The sequence below is a fragment of the Lycorma delicatula genome, chromosome 2, assembly GCF_047948215.1.
Source record: "Lycorma delicatula isolate Av1 chromosome 2, ASM4794821v1, whole genome shotgun sequence".
Lineage (NCBI taxonomy): Eukaryota > Metazoa > Arthropoda > Insecta > Hemiptera > Fulgoridae > Lycorma > Lycorma delicatula.
This window is the reverse complement of record NC_134456.1, coordinates 208151890-208165927: the sequence shown is the minus strand read 5'-3', so window position 1 is coordinate 208165927 and position 14038 is coordinate 208151890. Positions and strand designations below refer to the sequence as shown.

The 14038-nt window shown below is 31.5% G+C and overlaps 1 protein-coding gene across 1 annotated transcript in view; it reads left to right on the top strand.

Annotated features, from left to right (window-relative positions):
- Ac3 (Adenylate cyclase 3) overlaps positions 1 to 14038 on the top strand; it is a 951674-nt gene that overhangs the window by 206170 nt on the left and 731466 nt on the right. The window lies entirely within an intron of this gene.

Here is a 14038-nt window from a genome sequence, read left to right as displayed (position 1 = left end):
TTTATCGCGACGGGAAACGCAACTAACCATATAGCGCGCGAGAAGCCGCGACAGATGAATAGGTGCTAGTGTATGCATAAATAAGTTTTATTAAATCAATGACAATAATTTATTTGTACCTTATTTTAAAAAAGAAAGTTAAAAATTTCATGAAGGTATTTTATGTAAAATTTACTTTAAAACTGTTTTAACAACAGCTTAAGTACGTATAAAACTTTAACGAAAAACAGTCAACTTGAAACAATATAATTAATGTTTAGGGTCGTTCAGACTTCTGCTTCATTCTATCTCTTTTATGCTTCTATAAAAACTACGTATAAGTCTATTTTCATCTAATAATACATACAAACACATACATCGAGAGGAGAAAGAGAGAATGAGAGACTCTCACACCATTTTCTCGGTTAAGTAAACCCATTATTGTAAGAACGCCACAAGTTTAAGTAAAGTCTAAGTCTCTGATACCTTCTAAATTACTCCTCTTCCACTGTTTAATCAAAACAGGCACACATCTTCCTTCATAACTGACTACGAAAAATTATACGATAGCAATTTATAAATGGTTTATTAAATAGTTAATTACATTTAATTTAAAATATCATTATCCACTAGTAAAATAGTTGCGTATTATGATAATGTATGTCTAACTAATTTAAACAGAATGAAAAATAAATAAGATCTTACTTCAGTTTCTAAAATTCTTATAATTCAATTAATTTACCTATTTTTTTATATTACAACCATTTTTTTTTTTTTATTTAAATGTTCTGAAAAGAAAAAACTGTAATTATTTATATATATATATATATATTTTTTTTTTTTTTTTTATTATATATATGGGCATCAACTTCTATGGTCATTAGTCCTCATCATATTCTTTAAAACAGTAATTAAATCACCATCAGGTTCGTCATATGTAAGGGTGTAAAGGGCCCGTACAATTCATTTAAAAACACTAAAATACATACGACATTTAAACACAAACCCTGAAAACACTTACAGAGTGTAAAGGCCCCGATATTAAAATAAAAAATAAATAAACACAAAAATATAAATGAAAAAAGAACGGCTTTACAATACCAACATTTCTTTTTTGTATCCCTTATTTTATTTAAACACCCCCAGGGCAATGGAACCGCCGTTAAGCAAAACATCAGTCGCCCTAGAATGCTGAGTCAGTTGACTCCCTTCTATAAATAGTCCCGTAGGACGTAACCCGCGGGGTCCCCCCCGCGTCATAAGAGCAATTCGACCACCTGTTCAGGACGGCCAAAGAACTCCTCGGCGGGGAGGCTGCCCTTCCCGGTCGAGACCAGGAATTTAAAAAACTTAATAAGTAACAGAACAAATAAAAATTATTAATTTCAATTAAAATATTTTTCTGTCATTCATCAAACATAACTATTAATTAGAATTGTACTGACATTTCTTTTAAGAAAATCACACTGCACACCTACACTCGCACGTAGGAGTCCATCCAGTCTTACATAGCATAATCGTACTAATTAAACGCACATTAAAAATAAATTTTCCAATACAATGTTAATTATTAAAATAATTTTTTTAATACAAATTTTATAAAAAAGGAAGACCCTGTTTAATAGAGATATGTTTTATAATCCTACTCTACTAAACGGCATTTGTATGTGTGTCTATGAGTGCGTCCCCCTTAGCTTAGCACCAGAATGTACTGATTGCTAGCGGAAAATCCCAATTCGTTAGTACGTATCGTGATGGTCATATGTATACTTGTTATATTATTAGATATTGTTATATTATACATATATATATATATATATATATATATATATCGAAGTTTTGAAAAATTTAGTTCTTTTTAACCGGATCCGAATTTTCAAATACCATCCAAATATCGCAAATACCTCGAAAACGGTCGGTCCTACCTCTGTGAAAAATTTGTTCGAGTGTCCACTATAACAACCTCATCCGCTCTCAGTGATCGGATGATAATATTTTAAAGTGCTCCCGGGGCGCCGTTCGAAAATTGTGAAGGGGTGCGATGGGGAGCACTGGAATGTACTGATCACTAGCGGAGAATCCCGATTCGTTGGTGTCAATTTCTAGAGTTAGATTTCTAATTTAACTATCGTTATATCAATTTTCATCATTTAAAAAAAGTATTTTTATACAAGAGATAATCAATTTTGGACACTTAATAATCCCATTTCGAGACGCCGCCCCCCAGTCCAACCCGCCCGGGGGGCCTAACAGTGGAGGCGTGCTCTAGAGCACGCCTCCACTGTTAGGCCCCTCCCGGCTGTTAGGCGTGCCTAGGCACGCCTTGCAGCTTGTAAAAAATAAAATGTGTTACAATTCAAGGCAAATTAGATGCTATTTATACAGTTTAAAATTTCGTTTATCAACTTATAAATGTACTTATGTCCTCCATTTGCTATACGAATAACATTAAGACGATAGATGAATTCTTCCGCAATGCGTTTCAGACACTGTTCTTTTACAAAAGTTGCTGCAGCTTTGAACTTGGTTTTCAGTTGAAACAAATAAGAGATAACGATGGAACACATACATTTTGTTTTACATATCCCCACAAGAAAATATCACAAGGTGTGATATTTGGGGATCTTGAGGACTAAGAGTGTAGTGCCAAGTCTTGGGTTCCCTTAGGCCACATCAAGCGTCAAGACAATGTTTCATTTAGAAACTGACGAATTTAGTTGTGCCGATATGGCGGGCCCTATCTTGTTTAAAATGATTTCTCCAGTCGTCATCAACTTGGAAAAACCATTCCTGCAGCTTCTCAGCTGGAGGAATGGTGCAGCGAGATGCAAATGGCGCTAGTACAGCGAAATAAAATTTCGCTGTTACTGTTAAAAATAATATCGCACAGAAAAAACTTTTAGTGATTCTCTTTCCTGCTGTATAATCTGGTACTTATTCTCAAGTCCTCAATGTGACGTGAAACTTTACCGCTAAACAGAAATATTGCTTTATACTAAAATCTTACTGCGATAAGAACCTATATTCCATTTCACAGAAATCTTTATATTTTCTTTTGTTGCTTACACAAAGATCTTGTACCGGTTTTAATCGGTATGATCTGAAATTAAAAGGCCGTCTTAACACTTGCCAAACAATCATATAGGAGATTTAAATTTCTGGCTAGCGAGACGGTGGTCTTTTTTGGAATCACTGAAAAGCCTCTTAAATTGATTGTACATTTTCCTTTGAAGTATCTGGACATGCTGGTCTCTTTCCCTTACATAAACACTCCGATTCTTCAAATTAGCGAGGAATGTGTTTGGCCGATGGTGGATGAAATGCAGTCTAAACGGACTTTATTTGCTTAATCGAGAACACAAAATGCCGTCTGTTGTATAGATGCCATGTTGCTTACGACTGAGTTAAATTAACGTTTGAAAGCTAGTAATGCATTCTCGCGGCCGACATTTGAAACGCTAGGACGCGCATTTCCAAATTATGCAAAACTCATTCACTGAGCATGCGTGGGATTGCACGGATGTATAGTTTTGGAATCGTGTCATTCTTTTTAATACATGCTGTTTTATTAATGTATTGAAAATATAAATTTCGGTTATAAAAAAAAATAAATAGACTTAAACAAATTCATGAAAAAAAGGTATAGATTTTTTATACATTAATCTTAAATCTGCTTAAGATTTAAACGATAATACGATGAATATTCTTATTGAAATAATACGAGTATTCCAACTGTATATTAGAAAGTTTAAATTTAGAAGTTGCGTATCTAATTAACTTCTACCAATTTGAAATTTAAATTACACACTCGTGCGATTGACAGAGTCTATTAAAAGTCATATTTTGTGTAAAAACAAAATATATCGGTAGTGGGGAGAGTAAAACAATAAAAAATGTTTTCCTCAAATATTTGACAGAATCTGATTTCTTTTAATGGTGGAAGTGAAAGCTATTACACAAGTATGTTAATATATTATAAAAAGCAATTTCGTCGAAAATAAATTCTCAAGTTCACATCAAAAATACACCTAAAAATTGCGATTTTATGCTAACGGAAGTTTTTTTTAATTTCAAAGTATGAAACAAAAAAAAATCATAACATTGTATCCCAAACCAGAAATGGATTTATTCCTTTTTTATTTCCTGTACGAAGTAAAGAAATCATTGTGATGGCGAAAAATTTCCGATTTTAGATTTCAACGGAAATATCCATATTGATCATCCCTGAATCCATTTTGACTAGTTTCAGCGTGACATCTGTACGTACGTATATATCTCGCATAACTGTAAAACGATTAGCGGTAGGATGTTGAAATTTTGAATTTAGGATTGTTGTAACATCTAGTTGTACACCTCTCCTTTTGATTGCAATCGGCTGAACAAAAAGTGTCTAAAAGCCTAAAATTAAAAAAAATCTGAATTTTAGACTTTTTCTAAACTGTAGTAATAGCCCTCATTGCTTTTCAATTATATATCATAAGCGGTACTTATTTTCATTGGTTCCAGACTGACAGTCAAATAGAATTTTAATTAATGAAATATTTGGATCATGGGGAAGACATATCGGTTCGAATTAGACAACGTTTCCTTTTTTTTTAATTTAAATTTATTTTAAATCCTAGAGAATCCTAGAGGGAGTACAGCGCTGCATGGTCCTCAAGGTGGTATCAGCATATGCCTCGGTGTCAACAAAGGCGGTACTGGTGATCACGGGACAGCCACCTCTTCAGCAACTGGCAGAGGTTCGAGTGTTGGGCCACCAGGGAGTTCCCAAGCGGGACATACATCCGGCCCTGTTCCGAGATTGGCAAGCTAGGTGGATGCGTCCACCAAGGGGAGGTAGACGCACCGCCTTATCGCGGATATAAAGCCGTGGGCCAGTCGGAAATTTGGTGAGCTGAACTACTGGCTCACGCAATTCCTGACCGGCTATGGGGTCTTCCGCGCTTACCTGTGCGGTAGGAGGAGGGCGGATGACCCCTACTGCCCTTACTGCGGCGACCCGATTACTCCCGAACACGTGGTGTTCTGGTGCCCGCAGTGGGTTGATTACCGCTTAGCTTCCTCGGCGATTACCGGACCGCTCAGCATGAAGAACATCATCGCCACCATGTTGCGGACCCCCAAAAGCTTTGAAATCATGGCAAGGGTTCTTCAGGATAAGGATCGGGGGCTCGGAAATGAGGGCCACCATTCTGTGGAGCTGTCGTTCGCACGTGCTTGCACGAGTGAGCGGTAGCGATGAGATACGGGAATTCTCGCAACTCCGAGCGAAAAAGACCGAGTCCCGGCGGGGATGCCCCACTCGGGATGTCCCCGTTAGAAAGGCATTGGCATAAAGACCGAGTCCCGGCTTCCGGAATGAGGACCCAGGGACGGCATAGCCGGGCCTGGTGGATCCTATTCTGGGGGTTTGAGGCGGGCGCAAAGTGAGATCCGACCGGCGGGCCGAGACGTGAAGCCCGTTAGAGTAAAGGACACTCCCCTGGGCTGTGTAATACTTAACTGCAGGATCCAGCCCGGGGGAAAAGAAGAAAAAAGAGTAATATATTTATTTATTAATAAATATTAACCTTTGATTGTAAAAAATCTTTTACAATAAATAATAATTCAATAACGAAAAAAAAAATGAAAAAATATCTGAAGTTATTAATGAAATAAAATTTTATGTACTTTTTATGTACATTTAAAAAAAATCTGATGTGGGCACTACATGACTTCCTTGTGCGCCTATTAAATTACATATATAATTTTTTTTTAAATGACAAGTACATCAAATTTTATTTCATTAAAAACTTATGAAATGTTTTCAATATTTTTATTGTTGCTATTGAATTAATATTATCGTAAATTTTTTTTACAATCAGAAGTTAATAATTATTAATAAACCAATATATTTAAATTAAAAAAAAGGAGATAAAGTGTGATTCGATGTGCCTTCTTGATCCAAATATTGCATTAATTAAACTTTCATTTGGCTTTAACTGTGGAACTAATGAAAATAATTTCCACTTATAATAGATAGATCGTTGAAAAGCTCTCAATGAGGGCTTATTATTCCAGTTAAGAAAAAGTTAAAAGTTCAAATTTCTTTGGATTTTGGGTTTTTATGGACACTTTTGGTTCAATCGATTGCAATCAAAATGAGAGATGCACAACTAGTTGTTACAGCAGTCGTAAATCCAAAATTTAAATATCCTAGTGCTAATCGTTTTGAGTTATGCGAGATAAATACGTACGTACAGACGTCACGCCGAAACGAGTCAAAATGGATTCAAAATGAGTCAAAATTTATATTTTCACTGAAATCTGAAAACCTACGTTTTTTGCGATTACTTCCTTTACTTCGTACAAGGAAGTAATAATGTGTATACGTAATTTAATAGGGGTACAAGGAAGTCATGTGACTCCACATCAGATTTTTTTTAATGTTATCAAACACCAAATATTACTTACGTAATTAAGATCTTAGGAATTTTTTTAATAGATTTTTCACAAAATTTAGCTTAATCATTCTGGAATTAAAAGTTAACAAATAAACAACATTATTTATGTAAGGTCTACATAAAAGGTGCACGGGTTGATATTACTGTTTCTAATATTTATTATTATATTTGTTTTCGTTCTGTGAAAACATAAAATAGTTAAAATAAACACAGAAATTAAATCTAAGATTTTTTATTTGTGCTGACCATCACAATAAAAATAAACAAACCAGGCTATAAAATATTCAAAAATCATTCTTAAAACAAACAAAAATATAAAAACGAATTAATTTACATCAATGTTTTTTATTTTAATTTTTAATTAAAATGAATTAATTGAAATTAATTTTTGTTTTGGTTTTTTAAGTATTCCTTTTATTTTTTATCCGTAGGCTTCTGGGTTCGCATTCTTGTTAGGCTTAACATATTTCACACCGTACAACATTTTTTTTTCATCATAAAAGAAACAGAAGTACGATAATATTTGATATTTGTTGTGTTTAAAACCGAGTGTAAGTTAAAACCAAGCAAAACAGTTGTAGTGTGTAGTGTAAAAAACTGTATTTTAATTTTTTTTATTGCATCAACATTTACTTAGTTAGTTATTCTCTACGACACAAGCTGCGAAAAATAATTTACTGAAATATTTCTGTTTCCATTTGTTTTCTTTCTATTTTTATCCGATAACATCACTTTATTTTATTAAAAACATGTGTTTACAATATAGTTTAACATTTTTATAGCGAAAATACTTAAATAGACCGTAAACTTAAGCAATGTTTATCACAACAAACACTTCCTTAAAATAAAAAAAAACAACTAAGTAAATTCTGAAGGATCGACTTTAAGATATCTTAAGTTTAATTATTTTAAATTTATTTTGAAGTTGATTAATAGGGACCATGTCAATATCATTCATTACGTTTTCCAAATTTCTTCTTTTACATATTTCCTTCATTTTCTCAAAATCATCCTATTTTTCCTTTTTATTCTCTAAAGCTTCTTAAAAATCTGTTTATCTAGTCTCTTTGGAGTCATCTGATTTTATTTTGTTTTAACAGTGCTTTACAAATCTAATCGGGTTTTATAAATTTCAATATTTAATTCTATTAGTATGTATTCTTTTGGTTTTCTGGGATCGTAGATCCTCCTTAGGATTTTCCTTTCGTATTGAGGAAATTTTCTTGGCCAGACATTTTTATTTCAATTTGGTATAAGATTACTGATTGGTCTACAGTAATGTAAAACCCCAATTTTAAGTTTGTAAAAAAAAACCAGATCCTTTTTGTTATACATTTTTTTGTTAAGAAAAGTTAATTTTTCTAATTTCGATTTATGGATTTCCAAAGCTGTACGGTCGTCCGCTTTATACAGATTATTTCTCCCACACATTTAAATTGGATTGTGACATTTATTTTTCCATATTTAGTCCTAATTTAATTTTTAGGATAATCTTTGAGATTTGTTTTTGAAGAAAATGTTCCAAGCCTACTTTTTCTGTTGTTTCTTTTAAGTTGTTAATTTGGGAAACTGCGTCTTCTTTTGATTTTGCAAAACGTGTTAGATCATCTACGAAAGGAAGGAAGTTGATTTTTAGATTTAATTTTAATTTCTTTTCTAACAATTTTTTCATTCTTTTTTCAGGTTTCATAATTTTGTCTAAAACTGGGTTGAATAGGACTATAAACTTTCAATCTTTATTAGTATATTCATATATATTTTTGTTATACCATTTGATAAAAGATAACAGCATCATGTATCTTTATCATCGTACCTTTAATAGTGATTACTTCGTATAAGAAAAAGTAAAACGGTCATAGAGTTTTTCTTTACAGTATTAACCGGACTAGAAGACTACTGTACATTTTCCCGCTTTGCACAATTAGTGTACCATTACAAATACGTATTAGATATCCGACTTCTAGATCAAGGCAATTCACTGAACGTCATAATATTGCATTCACGTCCATTCACAAGGCTAAAGCATCGGGTATTCGTCCTAATATCTGAGTTTCATGAAGCTGCCCTATTATTCATTAGATCTAGATGAAAGTTTTCTCTTCTAATTTTACTCTGTATCTACATAAATGTAGATACATTTTGTAGACATAGGGTAAAATTCGTCTGCGGACATCATGGACATATGTACATACGATTAATGTGTTTTAATCTCTTTATTGTTACTTGATTTACATTATTCACCTATTTTAATAATCTACATTTTTAAAGTTTTATAGATTTAAGGTGAATATTATATAAATTATTTTATTTTTATTAGATAGTTGCATGTCCACATTGAATATATATAAAAAAAAAAACAACAAAAAACAGACAATTTGTACGCATGACACAATATAAGAAATAAATTTTATTTTTCTCATAAGAAGTTAACTGTATTTAATAAAAAAATTAAATAAAAAATACATATCTCAAGAAAAAAATTAAAGTTTTTAAATAAAATCTGCTTTAAAAAAGATTCAAAACCGAAAATATTTACTATAAAAAATTAAGATAATTTTCAATTTCAAAGGAAAATGTTTTAAACAAGAAATCAGAATTATATTTATTACATGACAAAATAATATTTTATAATTTCTTACCCTAGCTAAATAAATTAATTCTTTGACAATTAAATACTGTCAGTGGTTGTTACATTTAATTTAAAATTCATCAACTATACGTCATATTTTTAAAAGATAAAATCTATGTTAATTAAAAAAAGATTTACTATCGATGAACGAATAAATTTTTTTGAATTATTAGACTGAAAATCAGGTTTTTAAATACAAACTTATTTTAGGTTAGTCAGTGATATATTTTAAATAATAAATCTGAATATTTTTCCACCATCAATAACAAATCTATAAAAAGTTTCTAGCCATAAGGTTAAACTCAAAATTATATTATTTTCGTTGATCCCTATTTTATATTATCAGCAAGATTCTTTAGTGTATATTTTTATCTCTTTGTCTCTTTCCTACTAACACAATAACAAAATAAATAAAGGAAATATTTTAGTAATAGCGTATTAAGTTATAAAAAGTTTTCAAATAAATATATTAAAATATATAAACAGCTGAATTTACAGCTTGTAACAGGTTATGTTGAACGAGTATATGTGTATGTGCATATATATGCATACAGTGATTTACGAAGAAAAAACTACTGATGAAAATAAAGAAATAAGTCCATGTAAACATAGGTACGGAAACTCTTCATTAGCAAGTGTCAGTACGCGAAATATTTCGCCCTGGTTTCTGCGCCTTCGGTTAAATTAAGCCAGATTTTTGAGACTAAAATTAAGGAGTAAATTTAGTGGTTTTATATAAAATAAAACCTTAAAATATAATAAAATAGGTGCAAGCACGGTATATTTAGTAATTTTTGAGAAATCTGGGATAAAATACAAAAGATTGGAGTCGAAAACACTTAAAGTATTATTGGCGTAAAAAAGATTTGTTAAATGGGTAATAAACACAGAAACGTTTTAAAGGAAACATGTAGACAATTTGATTTTGGATAAAATTATATGAATAATGGCCACTGTAAACAAAACAAATACAAGAATTTCGAAATTTACTAAAAATGAAAAACAAATCAAAATGTGCAGATTTTAATTAGGTATTGAACGAATCAAAACTTTCAATATTACAAAACAAAAAAATAAGTGTTTTATAAAAATATATATCAAAATTTATAAAAAAATATGAAAAATCAAATAAAAAAGAACATAAAAAACCATTTCTTTAATAGACAACTTTAGAACTAATTAAAAATTTATTTCATCTAAATTTATTTATTACAATGATTTATTTGATAAATTGGTAATTCTAACAGCTGATTCCTTTAATTAAGTTTTTGTATTGCATTTGAACAGCAATAAAAATTTTAATAAATGATCAGAATAGTATGTCATTATCTAATAATCTTTTATAAATTTTCCAACGAAAAATACGCAGATATAATTTTTGTTTGTGGGTTTACTTCCTTAATTTGAGTCCCAAGAATTTTAATCTGGCTTAATTTTACCGAAGACGCAGAAATCAGGGTGAAAATTTTCCTTTTATAGCCTGGCGAGGTTGGAATTATCACAGAATTCTGGAAATTGGACCATAAAAACATAACGCCTAAAATTCACAGAATAATATTGTAAGTCTGGAGAACATAGAAAATCCCGAAAGAATGGAAGAATGCCTTGACACACCCACTCCATAAGAAATGAGATAGGACATATCCAAACAATTACAGAGGGATCTCACTTCTCCCAGTCACCTGTAAGAACCTCTTTACAGTCTTGCTGAACCAACTCGAACCCCAAGTGGACCCGCAGATTGGCAAGTATCAGGCAGGACTCAGAAAAGGAAGGTCCTGTATAAAACAAATCTAGAAACTCAAGACCATACTACACATCAGATGATCTTTGAACACCACAGTCACATTTTTAGATTTTAAAAAAGCCTACGACTCTGTTGAAAGACGAAATTTATTCAATACCCTACAAGAATTTCCAGTCGAAAGTAAGAACAGAGCCATCATCCAGGATATATTATCAGAAATCATCTAAAAAGATCAAATTCATGGGAGAAATTTCAAAACCGATCTACGTTCACAAAAAAAAATCCGGCAAGAGGACGGTTTATCGTCACTTTTGTTCAACATCATCTCAGAGAAGGCAATATTAACAAACTACAAAGTTGACGTCATTTTTGCACTGGAGAAACTGCATAAAAATGTTCTGTAAAACCGGACTCCAAATTTCTTATGAAAAGACACCAATATACGAACACAAAATCAACTGGAAAATTCCCGCTGCAAACACAGTACGGCAATACAAGTACCCGACTTCAAGTACTTGGGATAAACCATGCAGCCCACGGGACTAAATACAATATCCAACACAGAAAGAATACTCAAACTGCAAAAGAAGCACAGGCTTCCGTGGAGTCATTACAACAAAAGGCCAATGTCCCGCAATGCGAAACTACGACATTACAACAGAGTTGTCTTGTAAGCAGCAGAAACCACAGTAATCAGAAAAATGACCAAAATTCATGAAATCAAGAAGCTAGAACGAAAAATCCTCAGGAAAATCTACGGTGCAGTCCTCAGTGACGGAACCTGGATCAAGAGATCCACAAAGGAATTATATGAAAACACAGACTCCATCACCGACATGTTTAAGAAAAGGCGTCTACAATTCTACGGACACTTATGCAGGTGAGTGAAGATAGAAGATAGACTCACTAAGAAAATTTTCAACATCGTCAAGGCAAGTAAGTTAAAGTCCAATTTGATGAAAGAAACACAAGACGACCTGGAACGACTGAACATCTCAGAAGAAGAAATCATGGACAGAAGGAAGTTTAGGGATGGTATTAAAAATAATAAAAAATTGAAGCAAGAGCGAAAAAGAAAAATAACAGGATGAAGATGGACAGAAGAGAGGAAGAAGAAACACAGTGAACGGATGAAGAGGTTTTGGGAAGAAAAGAAAAGAGAAGTAAAGTCAAGTTCTCGCGCTCTCCTGAAGGGGGATAATCGGAATAATGACACAAACACACACACACACACACAGACAGACAACAACATAGCGTTGCTTGAAATTGTTATTTAAGTATCGATAAAAACAAATACATCCCAGTAAATGATGTTGTATTCAATTTTTTATAATAATAATATTCAGAAATTATTCCAGTCTTAAGTATTTATTTGTCATTATTAACTGGTTTCTAACTTTTGATCCCTTTCAGCTCATGAATTATTTCTGAATTGTGGGAATAGTAAGCGAGTTCACTTCTGCTGATGTAAAATTTATCAGAAGTTCTTTAAATTTTGTATTAGATGCATGGTCAGATGAAACAAGTACGTTCAGTGAATTCCAGTAAATTCTTCTTTTTTTTTTCTTTTTCTTTTGGTAATACATAACTTTTCACTTATTTTGTACTCTCTCATTTACTATAGTCCGATGTTTAATGGTTACTTTCTCACAAAGAAAGAGGGATAGAATTTTATTATATATAATGTTCACTCTCTCTCTCTCTCTCTCTCACACTCTCTCTCTCTCTCTCTCTCTCTCTATATATATATATATATATATACATAAAATCCAACTTTTATTTTAAATTTTAACACCTCAGAGCAGCCAGAGTACATTATACATTCAGTGAATAAATAAGCGGAATTGACAGCATCCGGACAAAACCGGACTCAATAAGGAAAGGCTTGCGCTCATCACTATATAAAACAGACACGCAGCACATGTACATGCAAACATATAAACTGTGAGGAAAGTGAAGGGTTCGGCAATGGGCACATGCTTTCAATAAAAAAACTCATAATGACCTCAACAATTAAAATTACCTTCTGTTCTTTGTAGTCTATATAATAAATATTAAATGAAAGGTTATATTTTCAGAAATCGATTCATTAACCTCAATTTTAAAGTCAATTTAAGAGACAATATATAGATTACATATATATATATATATATATATATATATATATATATATATATATATATATATATATGATATATATTACGTCATTATTTGATAAATTATAAATAAAAGAAATAGATAATTAATTAACAATCATATTGACTATTTAAATACAAAAACCTAAAATAAAGTTAAGTTAAATACATTTAATATTTAAAAAGCTGTTAGCTTTCGTGGCGCGATTGATAGCGTCTCGGCCTTTCATCCGGAGGTCCCAGGTTCAAATCTCGGTCAAGTATAAGGCATTTTCAGATACGCTACAAATCATTCACATTATCCTCTAAAGAATGCCTAACGGTGGATCCGGAGCTTAAAAAATATATATATAATTATATATATATATATATATATTTAAAAAGCTGCTAAAATATAATTTAGCATTCGATAAGCTTTTATTACATTTTTTTTTGAGCATATACACGTTGAACAGGATGCATTAAATCATTTTTTTTTGTTTTAAATTAATATTATTAAAAATTCATCAAAAATATTGATCTAGTAAAATAAATTTTTTTAATTTTATTTTAAGTAGATTGGTTAGAAAGTTTTTTATCAAATGGTTCGGTAATTTATTAAAAATAATATCAGAGGTTCAATAAAGATACTTCTCATATACTGAAGCGTTATATTAATTTACATGAATACAGGTTCTCTTTGGTTAGGTTGAGGTGGTGGATATTGTTATTTTTTTATGGATAAGAGGTTGTTCTTTTTAGTAAAGATTGCACATTAATAAATATAAATACTACGGGAAGTTAACACAAATAATTTTCTAAATCGGTCTATACGACTTCACAATTATGGGCTTCAGATAACAATCTGAAACCTATTTTTGTATCAAAAAACTGATTCTGACTTTTTGAGGGAGCCCCAAGAGATGAAATTATACTTTAGACGGAAATACGCTAAACATGATAAATATTTGTAATGATGACAAGCTTGGTTTTATTATAGCATTTCAAACAAAAGAGCTTGGTTAATTATTAATAAGGCAAATATTATTTGTATAATAATAAGTATTATAACATTGATATAACAAATGATAAAAATCAGATTGGTGGATAAAGTGACAAATGA